At 36.4% G+C, this 14437-nt stretch overlaps 1 protein-coding gene across 1 annotated transcript in view; it reads left to right on the top strand.

Moving 5' to 3' along the window:
- LOC134669387 (lachesin-like) overlaps window positions 1–14437 on the top strand; it is a 122954-nt gene that overhangs the window by 18901 nt on the left and 89616 nt on the right. The gene's annotated exons all lie outside the window — the stretch shown is intronic.

Genomic DNA, 14437 nt, shown 5'->3' with positions numbered 1-14437 from the left:
AGCTTTAACCCTTAAATTGGCATTGTGCATCACAGTGTACGTTAGTTAGTAAAAATTCCTGTCGTAAACATATCTAATTTCCTAAGCTTTTATAAACAGAAACTACTTAATAATGATGTTATCAATAGTAATTAAATATGTGATATGGCATAAAATTAAAATTAACGTCGCTATCAAAAAATCTGTTCGAAGCGGCGACGCTCGCCAGTACCTCTAATAAGTTTTATTAAATTTTAACAACTTTTCTGTAGGCAAGTTATGATTATTATGTTTTGTGTTTCATAAGAAAATGGTAAAGTATATGAATAATTGGTCATTTTGTTTGCATAAGGCATAATAATAAAGATAATCACTGGTAAATTGGAATGTACACCACGGTTACCGTTGACAAGTTTGTAAAGATGTAACTACGGTAACCACCGTGTACGTTGCCAACCTATCTGTACTTAACTTTTGTTTTGAATCTATCGATTTTACGTGTCCTTGTTTATTTAAAATATTTTTAAACAGAATGGTTTCCTTTCTTAGTCTGTAGTATTTAACACTATGTAGATCGCATAAGATTTTAGCTTTAATTCACGTAAAAAATGTATGTTCTGATTATAAATCAGATTCCGATGAGGAACCAACGCGCATTCAAACAATACTATTCTGACGATAGCCCTGATCCACCTTCTTTAAATTCTTCTTTGGAGCGATTAAATTTGCTAGACAGCTTGTCGGACGAGGATGAGGTCGATAAATATAATCAAGCACGATTTAATTCCGAAAGCACGTTGATTCTCTTTCGAGCGTATTAGAGTTCTGTAATCTCCACCTACAGTTATTTATGATTTATTGATATTATTTGCCTACACTACACTTGAACACTCATCGCCATTAACTACATACTAGGGCAACAAGAGGTTCATATAAACACGTGAAATGTACCAGCCTGAAAAAAAAACAGAATTAGATACAGCTTTAGGTAACTTTTAGAACTTCCGGTTTGAGCTATTCGAAGGACATTGTAAAGTGACGAAGATTGGTAACCGATGAAATGAAAGTTGAGAAACTGTGCCATAAGAAAAAAAAACAAAAGGCTCTGAAATAGCGTCCTAGAGTTACAGACTTTCTTTGGTTTAACAACATGGGGCATTTTCCTGAGAGTGGACCGTAAAATGTACACTACTACAGGGATAGACAAAATTTTATAGAGTCAAATGCAATATGCTCCTTTATTTAATTGTCGGAGAAACAAAAAAACTAAATTGCTTTTAACAATTTCACACTAAATTATGTTTTTTCATAATAATTTACGTTAATTTTTATATAATATTTTACTGGCTTCTTGGCAGCGGTAACCAGCGTGTACATAGAACAATGTTACTTTTCTTGTTATAAAATTGGCAACGTGCATGGTGATGTACATAGATTTTCTGAAAAACCGATAATACTGGATTTTTTCAAACATTTTTCTGTAGACCCCCAGACGGTATTAAATAAAGGTATGCTACTATATTACTTGTTTTTACAAATTTTTACTCTTGCCAATTTAAGGGTTAAGATCTTTTCAAAATTCTAAAAGGTTATAGTCGACCCAACTCAAATTTTCGCAATATCTCTCGGCCTAACATCATTTTATTTAATTTTCTATTTTACAACCAACCTTTTATCTAATCCTCAACCGTTTAACCAAAATTCCCCCCTTAAATAACCAATTACATATACATCTATCATCATTCATCATTTTATACCAATTTATCTATATCTATTTTCTAATCCCTATTATGCCAGCGTCCTACGCTTTTTGTCGCGCCACGTAACAAAACTCTTAACATAGTGATTACACAAAACATCTATCACATACAATTACACAATCCAAGATTTCCACTGAAATCTCACAAATTGGTTTCAATCCTAAGTGTTTTTAAAACTCCTTGGAGTCACTGAAGTGCGAACCAATCCTGACTTACGGCAGTACTGTTGGAGATAATCCGATAGCTTATCCTTCACCCGATTAAATAAATATACACAACTAAGCCTAATATCACAATAAACTTCTCCTTTCGATTCAATAAAAAATTAAATTTAATAACTACATATTTTATTTATATTGATAACATCAATTATTCTCTTCGTGATAGGTATCCACTTTAATAAACAATGAATCCAGCACTATTAAATAAACCTGAACTCATCTATGAGCTCAAACTCAGGAACATTCAGTTCCCAGCCACCGCGCAGGCTGATGATTTAAGACAGCTCCTCACTCCAAATTTATTCGCGGACCCGTGTTCGAATCTCTCCAGCCCATATGATCTTGAACAGGATATCACCGAAATTAGCAGATGCCTCACAATAGTTTCTTCTCAGCTACAGCTTGCGACCACCAACCAAGCGAAGCACGATAGAATAGCGGTTTTCTTATTTCATTTATATAACAGAATAGAACGTCTCCATATTACCACTGAATTATCTCCAGAAATTATTGACAACTATTCGAAAATATGCGAATTTTTGTCAAAATGTCAAACAAAATTTAACATGTCACAACCGTCAACAACAACGTCAACTTACGCGTCAGCAACCTCTTTGATAGATGATTCCACAAATTTAGACCTACTTGCTCGAAAATTAACCAACCTCTCTGAAGCAAAACCAAGCGATTTTAAAAAATTCAACTATAAAGGCGATAGTTGCCCTTATGATTTTATTCGAAACATCGAAGAGTTTGCAATTGCGCGTAACATTGACGACAAACGCTTACACAAATATATATACGATTTTTTATCAGGCACTCCTTTAGATTGGTATAGGTCAAAGAAAACAACCCTTACAGATTGGAAATCATTTAAAACCCACTTCTTAAAAGATTTCGAATTGCATGACCATGACCACAACTTACTACAAAATATACATTCCCGTAAACAAAAACAACATGAACGAATAATAATGTATTTTTCAGCCATGGAAGCCCTCTTTTCCAAATTACATGAACCCCTTTCTGAAAAACAAAAAATAGATATCCTCCGTAGAAACATGAGCCCTTATTACAGTTCCAGATTAGTTCCTACAGATGTTACGTCTATAGACACATTATTCCAATCGTGCAAATGGTACGAAAGCTGTAATACTACCTCTACTTATAGCTCTAGCAACTATACCAACATTCAACAAGATTCTAACCATACCCCCCCTTCCCAACCGTACATACCACCATTCCCATTTAATAAACCGGTCCATACTGTAACAGCACCACCTTCTACGTTACGTTACTCCTGTCCGCGTTGCAGAACAAACGATCATTCTTTAGATATTTGTACAAGTAAAAATATAGTATGCTTCCGCTGTGGCAAACAAAATGTCACTTTTGCAAAATGTATAGTTTGCCATAAATTTCCAAAAAACGCATAAAGGAGAAAAGTAACTTACATAAAACTACTGCTACAGAATGGAACCAATGGTTAGATACCATTAAATTATTTATGTCATCATACAATACTACATCAGCACTTTTCACTCAAGATCCATACGATGAACGACCTTATGTCAACATCCAGACAAATAATTTAACTTTATGTGGCCTCTTAGACAGTGGCAGTGCTTTAACTATTTTCGGAAATAATTCCCATAAAATTCTCTTATCCCACAATTTTACCATAAATTACGACCATAAAGTCGTAGGCTCTGTAGCCGACGGCTACCCTATATACTCTATTGGTACAATTCAACTACCAATTTCGTACAAAAATATTGTGGCTATTATTACCGCTCACGTTATCCCTACTGTAAAGCAACCCTTGATTCTAGGCACAAATTTTTGGAGAAAATTCAATATAGCTCCCCACATATTACCTGACATAACGTCATATTCTGATAAACATATAGATACCCTAGTTATTTCCACCTGCGACCAACACATCACTAATTATGACAGCCTTTCTGAAACTCAACAGTTAATTTCAGATACTATTATTGAAAAATTTAAAAATATTTCAACAGAAACCAAACCCTTAGGACGAACCCACCTCATTGAACATCACATAGATACCGGTGACCATCCACCAATCAAACAGCGATGCTATAGGCTTTCTCCAGAGAAACAAAAAGCTTTATGCAAAGAAGTTGATGAAATGCTAAAGCTTAATGTTATCGAACCCTGTGAAAGCCCATGGCTAAACCCTGTCATAATAACTCCTAAAAAAGATGGAACGTGGCGTTTTTGCATCGACAGCCGTAAACTAAATTCGATTACGCGCAAAGATGCCTACAAACTCCCACTCATTTCTGACATTTTAGATAATCTAAAAAATGCTAAATATCTATCATCGATAGACATAGCAAAAGCATTTTGGGAAATACCCCTACACCCTTCTGATAGACCTAAAACTAGTTTCCATGTACCCTCAAAAGGCATGTACATGTTTCGCGTAATGCCTTTTGGATTGACTAATGCCCCTGCTACCCAACAACGCTTTATGGATGCGTTATTCCCTTCTGAAAACCTTGATAACTCAGTATTTACCTACTTAGATGATATTATCATCATAAGTAATACTTTCGATGAACACATCACTTTACTTAATAAAGTTTACCAAAGGCTAGTACAAGCCAACATTACTATAAACTTCCCCAAGTGTTCATTTTTCAAAAAAGAACTTAAATATCTTGGTTACATAGTTAATGAACACGGCTTTCAAACAGATCCTGACAAGGTTAAGGCAATACTTAACATCCCACCTCCCACAACTCCTCGAGAAGTTAAAAAGTTCCTAGGTACAGCAAGTTGGTATAGACGCTTTATCCCCAATTTCAGCACAAAGGTTGCACCACTAACTAAACTTACCTCCACTTCCAAAAAAGCACCACCATTTAAATGGACATCACTAGAAGACAATGCCTTTAAATCCATTAAAGAAGCTCTAGTCTCTACCCCTGTTCTTGCTTGCCCAGACTTCTCAAAACCCTTCGCAGTCCACTGTGATGCATCCAGCTTCGGCATCGGTGCCATGCTGACCCAAGAATTTGATGGCGTTGAGAAACCCATTGCTTATATGAGCAAATCCCTAACTGGTCCCCAAAGAAATTACTCAATTACAGAAAGAGAACTCTTAAGTGTCTTACTAGCCCTAGAACATTGGCGTTGCTATCTTGACAACGGCTTAAAGTTCACAATCTACACAGACCATTCCGCATTACAATGGTTTCTCCATCTAGATAATCCAACCGGACGTCTAGCCCGCTGGAGTATTCGTCTATCTACATTTAACTTCGAAATTAAACATAAACGTGGTAAAGATCATCTAATCCCTGACGCTTTATCACGCTTACCTTCAGTAGACGTTATTAACTACAATAGTTCTAATACCAATGACGACTGGTATAATAATATCTACGCTAAATGCAGTTCTAACCCCAACACCACTCCAGATTACATAATACATAATAATAAATTATACCGATACTCAAAAACCCCTTCGTTACTCCAATCTGAGTATAATTGGAAAGAAGTTATCCCACTAGAGTACAGAATACCCATTATCACAGAAAATCATTCCACCCCAACTTGCGCTCATTTCGGAACATTTAAAACATACAATAAAGTTAAATTGAAATATTTTTGGCCAGGAATGTACAAAGATATTTCAAATTTTATTGCCAAATGCGAGACTTGCTTAGCTTGCAAACACCAAACCCAACTAAAACTTGGCCTAATGGGTAAACCTAAGCAATGCTCTCGACCCTTTCAATGCATTTCAATAGATTTGATCGGCCCCTTGCCTACTACACTAAAACACAACAGATTCATCTTTGTCGTTACTTGCTGTTTTTCAAAATACTGCCTCCTCTTTGCGATTAAACGTGCTACGTCATCAGTAATCGTTCATATTCTAGAAAACCTAGTTTTCCTAGTGTACGGAATCCCACAGACCATAATTCTTGACCATGGTCCTCAATTCGTTAGTCAAGAGACAACGGATTTATTCCACTCCTATCAGATCCCAAAAATACACTATTGCGCAATTAAATGCGCCCAACCAAATCCCGTGGAGAGATATAATAAAGTTGTTACCACAGCAATATCCTCATTCATACAGGATGACCACAGGAATTGGGATATCAACCTACATAAGATACAATTTGCTATTAATACTTCCGTAAATGAAACAACAAATTATACTCCTTCTTTCCTTGTATTTGGTCGCGAATTAGTCACATGTGGATCAGCATACGATAAATCTGATCTCACAGATGATATTATATTCGCGCCCAGAGACGAATACGCTGATAATCTTGGTCTTCTCCAGCCTGTCTTCTCCGAAGTACAAGCCCGTCTTTGGAGAGCACACCAAACCAATTCTTCATCGTATAATAAACATCACCAACATTTCGAATTCAACGAAAATGACATCGTCTGGAAACGAAATTACGCAATTAGTAATTCTCCTAAACACTATTCTGCTAAACTTGCACCCAAGTTTATTAAATGTTCTATCCTAAAAAAAATATCACCCTTAGTATATGTCCTACAAGACATGTCCGGCAAAATGCTCGGACGATGGCATATTAGAGACCTTAAACCTCTCCCCAAAATTCTAAAATAAATAATATACTGTTTTTCCTTAATTAGATTCTTATTTGGCTCAAACTTAGCTACTTTTCTCCTAAGCTCCTAACTTGTAAAATATTGTATATAATGTTATACATTTATAATTATATCTCATCCCCATTATACATTTCGAACTCATTACATTTCGTACATACCTACTTAGTACGAATTTATACGTTCATTTATACTATTTAATTTATATAACGTTATATTACGTTCATATAACGTTATTCAAAGCTAACTCTACCAGAGTTAGAACAATACTTATTTATATATTTCTTCCCTTGACATAACGTTCATATTTACGTACTTAGGTACATACGTACCGTACAGTACATTTATTAATTCCATTAAGGAATTATCTTATGATATTTTGTAGTAATCCTACATTCCATACGGCATTATTTTGTTGAATAAATTTCAACAATCGTACTCTTTCTAGGTACACATTATTGTAAATATTATATTTAGATTCATTACTATTCAGCGGGTGGTTACTGATTAATAAGCCTTAATACTAATGGAGAGCGATTTAATGAGTACGTCCTCTACTTAAAGGAGTACTCTATTGAAACTTATTTTGGTTAAACAATTAACCAAAATTTTATAAGATGATGTATGAATGACCTTTGGTATGCATGTTTAAATCGCCTCTCTTGTATGATAAACATTGTATATAACATCCCCACCTTCTAAATTTATCACTCATACCCATATTCATTACATTATATTTACATTACGGAAAAATCCTTTGGCCATAAGCCCCAGGATTTTCCCTTCCAGGGCGACCCCGGTAGTGTAACGGTGCGTGTAACGAAGCGTTACACTATCGACCTTCATACTATTTCTGGCACCATACAAATTCTAAATTCCTTTTTGAAATTCAAATCCTATTCCAAATTCCATTCAATGATTTTTATTTTCAGTTCGATCACATACTTTGATCGATAAACATCATTTTATCTAACAGACTGTACTTCCCAAGTTTCTAAACACGACCGTTTAAGTGTGATTTTTATTAGTAAACGTAATAATTCATAAGTGCGTGCAGTTCAGTATAGTGCTCGTTTTGTGGCCCTGCACACCTTCCAGATATATATCTACATCATCACCAAGGCACATATTGTAAGTTATTTGATTTCTAACCTTCTGAATTACGAAAGTGTTTTTATACATACCTATCTGTTAACACGTAACCTGTATTGTTACAGGTGCCTTTTTATTTAAATAATAAATACCCCTCATCGCTCTGGATCCTGCCTTTTCATTCCCATCATCCCCGTGAGGCTCCTCTACCTGCCCCCTCACAATTATCGCTTCGGATTTGGCTACCCAGGTATTTGAAGCAGTCCTGTATTACATAAAATATTTAAAGACATAATGAAATTGTATTAGAATTAAATACTGTTTGAAACGTGTTAAGGCTGGTTGGAAGATCTTACCAACTTCTTAAAAGTGTAAAAGTATGTGGCATAATGCGTATACACGACAGGTTATTTAACTTGTATCATACCGTCTTAAATCTAAAAACATATGTTGAACAGTAATCAATATTTACTTTCTGAACGTTTAAATTTAATTTATAATAAAAAAATAATTTCATTTTCAATTAACTCTTTACGGCCGCAGATACGGGGGCCGAATTCGTGTTCTCTTATTTTCTTCTAGTTACTTTTTCTCCACCACTACTAGGCATTTAAATTCTACTAATAGAATTGAAAACGAGTGGTCAATACCACTAAGTTCCCAATTTCTATCGCTCGTATTTCAAAAATAGCATTAATTGCAAGTACAAATATACGAGTATATGTAATGTAATCTGACTCCTGAAAACAGATTTGACGATTTCGATGAATTTTTCATAATTATGGCGGATTACGAAAATGGAAACTCGATGCATCCTGGTTTAATACCTGAGAAAATTCATTTCCTGAATTTTCATGCGCGTGAAAATAAAATAAATGGTTACAGTTTTTACGCTACAGGTCAGCTTTTTGAAAGTTAGATTGTTCTGAGAATATCAGCTTTCAAACTACCCTATCCTGCCTGCATGTAACTCTAATGGCTCCTCTACACGATGGGCCAACGCCGGCCACTACAAGGGACGCATTTATGCGTTAGAGGGAGCAAGTGATATTGCTATCTCATTCTACCGCATGGCTGCGTCCCTTGGAGTGGCCGGCGTTGGCCTAACGTGTAGAGGAGCCATAACAAATGTCTCCATAAGCCAGTGATAAGCCAGTTGAGTGTAGATGAAAAAATTACACGATCAAATATTGTGTGTTAAAGGCAGGTCGTTCAGTAACAGATCCAGGCGGTATTGTGTTTGGTTGGTTAACCAATAAACGTTATAACTACCCGAAAATGTAAAAAATATTTGTTTACTTTTATTTTTTAAATCCCTAAAGATACAGAGTATGGTACATAATTGGACGTAGTTACGCGAAAACGTTCCAACCCACAAGTCACTCGAAAATGAGTTACCATAACCAGGGTACTATTTTTGACATATTACATCATGTGCACACAAAGATGCTAGTATTTTTAGGTTAGTTTCATCAATAAAATTTGACCCAAATGTTCCAACCCACCATTATACCAAGGACGTGTACTCAAAATAAAGTAAAAACATTACATGCATACTGAATCATATTGTTAAAAACTCTTAATAGAATAACATATCGTTATAATGTTCCACTTGTCTTGAAACATTATACTAAATTCATAAAATGCGCATTTAATTTTTTCTTAAATGATCCATGTAGGTTGGAACGTTTTTGCAAAATCTTTATACATTTTTTATTTCTGCAAAAATGTTCCATGTAATTTGAAACCTTTTAGATTAATCCATACTGTTTTTTTAAGCTGCGAAGACTGTTCTAAATAAATTGGAACATTTTATTATAATATATTATTGTCTAATTTTTTGCTATAAACGATCCACATATACTTGATCCATTTTTGCTATTAAATATGTTCGAGAGAAAAAAATTTTTTTTACCAAAATAAATAACTATGGTATATTTAAGTTTATGTATTTAGTCAAAACAATCAATGGACTATTTACAATAAAGGTGGCAACATTATTACTCTTTGCTCCCGTAAAATGACAGCACCAACGAAACGCACATGTGAAACGAAACGCCGCCGCGGACCTACCTGTCATTAAATGTCATGTAGCTGGTTTGTTAGCGCACACCGTTGTATGGGGACCTTGCACTTTGTGACTATGCGCTGAAACTTGGCACAGTTGATTCTTAGCTGGTCTTGAGCAGATACAGACCGGGGAGACATCGAGAGCCACCTCTCAATTAGTTTGGGGGGGGGGGGGGGGAAGTTCAACACTGCCGCGCTTCACTTGGAGCTGCATTTCTCTAAAACTATACCTATTAGGGCATGTAATATATTATTTTCGGATAAATTAAGGACAAGGAATCTATTTTTAGAACAAAAAATGCCCTTTCGAACAAAAAAGGGAGTAAAGTAGAAAAGACTAAATAACGTATTTTACATTTTTTTATAATTACAATTTTTTTTAAAAGAGTAGCAGGAATCTGAAAAAAAAATATGCCGGTGTGCCGCCGACACATTTATGAATATGGAATTCTTAGAGATTTTTGATTAAAATAACTCATTTTTAGTTACCTGTCAAATTCGATCTCGTCGAGATACCTATTAATCTCGATCTCGAAAGTGTGACTCTCGAGATCTCGAAACACCCAACCTCAAAAAAACAAAAAATTAAAAAATTATACCCAATCTCTATTCGGATATTTCGTGCGAGATTTCGAATCGCCAATCTTGTACCTAAAGAATTTTGTAAACCCATGACCATGCAAAAAATAAATTTCATATCAATTTCAATTTTGAAATATTAGAATCAAAAAGTTCAAAATAGATTTTATAGGTACATAACTTCAAAAATGTGTTCCCTCTCAACCCAAAACCCCTTGTCTCTCAGGATGATCTAGATATTTTCACACAAGACGGTTTATCGATAACTTCTTACATCACTAGATTCTTCTTCCTCGCGTTATCCCGGCATTTCGCCACGGCTCATGAGAACCCTGGGGTCCACTTGACAACTAATCCCATGATTTGACGTAGGAACTAGTTTTTACGTAAGCGACTGCCATCTGACCTTCTAACCCAGAGGATAAACTAGGCCTTATTGGGATTAGTCCGGTTTCCTCACGATGTTTTCATTCACCGAAAAGAGATTGGTAAATATCAAATGATATTTCGTACATAAGTTCCGAAAAACTCATTGGTACGAGCCGGGGTTTGAACCCGCGACCTCCAGATTGCAAGTCGCACGCTCTCACCGCTAGGCCACCAGCGCTTCTTACATCACTAGATTATCGACATTAAATGTCGACGATTGCCCATCACTTTTCTGTCTGTGTACTTATTTAGAAACTTGACTCCGCCCTTAAAATTAGTGCGATTAGTACAACTGCAGCACAGGCGAAACATACTTACTTACTTACTTACTTACTGCCGTGGCGCAGTGACCCGAAGTGGATCTTGGCCTCTGACACTAAGGAACGCCATGCTTCTCTGTCAAGCGCCGTTTCTGTCCAATCGACGGCACCGAGCTCGTTCAGATCTTTCACGACCTCATCGCTCCAGCGATACCTAGGACGCCCAACCGGTCGTCGACCCTCCGGACGGCCCGAGTACGCTCTCCAAACCGCTCGATCTTCACCCATACGGACCACGTGCCCGAGCCATCGGAGTCTTGAGGCTTTCGTTTCTCCGACTATATTGGGCTCGGCCACTAGATCTTCGATTTCCTGGTTCCTGCGTAGGTATCCTCCATGAGCCATCTTCTCCGCGAGTGGGTCCAAGTATCTTCTGGTAGATCCTCCGTTCAGTCACCAGCAGTGCGTATTCCTCTCTTTGTGTTAGGGTCCAGGCTTCGCATCCGTACATCAAGATCGGTCTGATTATAGTCTTGTATATACGGAGTTTCGTCTTTCTGGTCATTAGCCTGGACACCAACACTTTATGAAGAGCAGCTGTGCACCGGAACGCGTTCTGAATTCGGGTTTGGATCTCCTCTTCCCTCCGATTGCTGTCTGTGACGATACACCCAAGATATTTAAATTTCTCTACACCGTTGTAAGAGGTTTGTCCTATAGTGAGATCTTTCCTACGAATAGAGTTATTTCTGTATCGCTTCATATGAAGGTACTCAGTTTTCTCCCGACTAATTCGTAGGTCAACCTTCACTGCCTCTTCCTCAACAAGCAAAATGACGGTGAAAACGGGAGTCGGCCTAACAGACCAGTTTGATGTTGGTACGGGTCTCAAGCAAGGGGATGCGCTCTCTCCCATACTTTTCAACTTGGTGCTCGAATATGTCACCAAGAAAGTTATAGCCTCTGGTGGCGGAGTAGAGTTGAACGGTAGTCACCGAATTATTGGGTATGCAGACGACCTAGCCCTCCTGGGGGAAAACGAGGCGGATGTCCGTAGGGCTGCTCAGAGCCTAGAGGACAGGCGAAACATCCTGCGTAAAAATCTCAAAAATCGAGGTTTCGTACTCGACTGTTTCCTCCTCCAAAACTTAACCAATCAAACTTAAATAACCAAAAAGAAGAAAACAATGTTATATGCTTTAGGTCAATTTAAATTCATTACATACACTTAAATTCGTTTTGGAACGTTTATGCATAATTGCTATTTAACAAGTTTCATACAAAATTAAATTTAGCAAAAACGTTTCAAACTCGTTTTACCTATTTATATGCCCCTTGTATTATGTATTTACAAAAAATATGCATATCATTCAATAACCAGTTTGGCATTCCACAGTAAAACCAATAGTATTTGCCTGAAATAATTACAGGGAAAAAGTGTACCGCTAAAACACAAAATTGCGTTTATCTCAAAATGGGGTCGCTGTGGGTTGGAACGTTTTCGCGTAACTACGTCCAATTAATCTCAGGCCACCCAATGTACATTAGGATGTATACTGTTTCGATGGAATGTCAACCTTAATTAAAAACACAGGAGGTAGCATTTCATTTGTCTCGTAAGATTTTCGAACAAATGAAATTCAACCGAATTAAAAATGCAACAAGATTCCAGCTTCATTTTCATTGGCTATAATTTTGTATGATGGGCAGCTGGAGGATAAAGATTGAACAGTTCGTCGATTGCGTGGTGCAGCCCTCGCTCAAATATGAGTTACATTCTAAAGCCATTAAGGAAGCAATCAGGGAACGTTTTATTTGAACCGCTTACATTTTTATTGCGACGAACATCTGTCTATACAACTTTTTTTAGGTTTCACGTGTGACAGAAATTTGATATGTTTTGTCTGTCCGAACTTGAACTTGTACACTTTTTTCGTTATTTATAAACATTTTGTAAGCTTGTTTTGGTTAAAATACTTTTGAAATAAGTTCTTTATTTTAAATTTTAACGTTATTTTAAATTTTAACGTATTACCAAAGTTCATACAAATGGCAAAACACGTGCAACAAAAATGTTATATTTTCATAGTAAAATTTCCACACAAAGTACTTATAATTTTTTGATAATATATTACATTTGTACCTACCTGTCTACTTTTTAAAGTTATGAAAAAATATATTATATTCTACAGTGAACCAATACGTGATAGCAGAACTGGCAATAAATTTAACAGCACTCCACAAAACAACGGAACTAAAACAAATAAGAGGAATAATTCCAGAAAATGGAGCTTAGGATTGTTAATAAATGTTAATGTTTCCCCGCGCGCAGTAAAGATAACCGGGAGCTCATTCAGAAACTTTAATTTTGATACCAATTGGATGACAATTTCATAAAAGCGCTCGCACTCACTATAATTATACCTATAGAAAGTCGTCCATTCTGAATGCTTAGAAATGATTCAAATATCAAGATATTTTTTATAACTGCTTAGGATGGGTGTTTGCCTGGACGTAGTGACCTGAACTTAGTGTCAACGTTAAATATTACGGAGGCATATTAAAATTTGGCTGGTAGTACAGGGCTAGATCGAAGGGAAAAGATCCAGAAGAAGATTACCTACGCGGTGGACCGACCTTTTAAAAATAATGACGAAGTCATCCGAAGTCAAGTGCACTCGCAACGCTATCAACCATCAGAAATGGAGAGACATTGCAAGAGAAAGTTTGAAGTCCACCAACATAACCGGAAATGAAGACCAGCCATGTGCCTCATCCAAACAGCCACGACCACTCTGACAAGAGTGCACGACTGAGAAGAAGATATTAAAATTTAGCATACTGCAGTGCGATCACCACTTAATCAGAATTTAACATAGCTATATAGGTGGTGATAAATTTGATTGTAAAGCATGTATTCTGTGAAAACGCACACATGAACATACGAGTACATTTCAAAGTGCAAGATACATATATAATTATAGGTAGGTATTGTATAGTCCTCCTCCTGAATAAACACTCTGCTCAGAAATGTATGCATTTATGTTTAGTACTGCTTGATTACGGATTCAGACAACACTTGTTCACAGAAGTGCAATATTAGTCTAATCAAAGAAGGGATTACTCCACTAGGTACTTATAATTTTACTGTTGTATGCGATTCAACCAACTCGTAAACCGAACAGAACTTTATATTCAGCCGTGCCGTGCTTTTGTTTTACACTTATTATTCGTATTTAAGTAATGTTTTCAATTTAATACGCCTTACAGTAGGTTTTTGTAACTATTCAAGCAAGATGACAGAAAAACACAGCTTTTGTTCAATTATATTCTATTGCAGTACGGGCAGATTTCCGCAATTCGACGACTGGCGTCTATTTTGCGTGAGCTTTTATTCAAATTACTTTTGACTTTCGGCGCG

The sequence above is a fragment of the Cydia fagiglandana genome, chromosome 12, assembly GCF_963556715.1.
Source record: "Cydia fagiglandana chromosome 12, ilCydFagi1.1, whole genome shotgun sequence".
In the NCBI taxonomy this organism is placed as follows: domain Eukaryota; kingdom Metazoa; phylum Arthropoda; class Insecta; order Lepidoptera; family Tortricidae; genus Cydia; species Cydia fagiglandana.
Note: the sequence above shows the minus strand (reverse complement) of the source record. Positions and strands in the feature narration are given on the sequence as shown.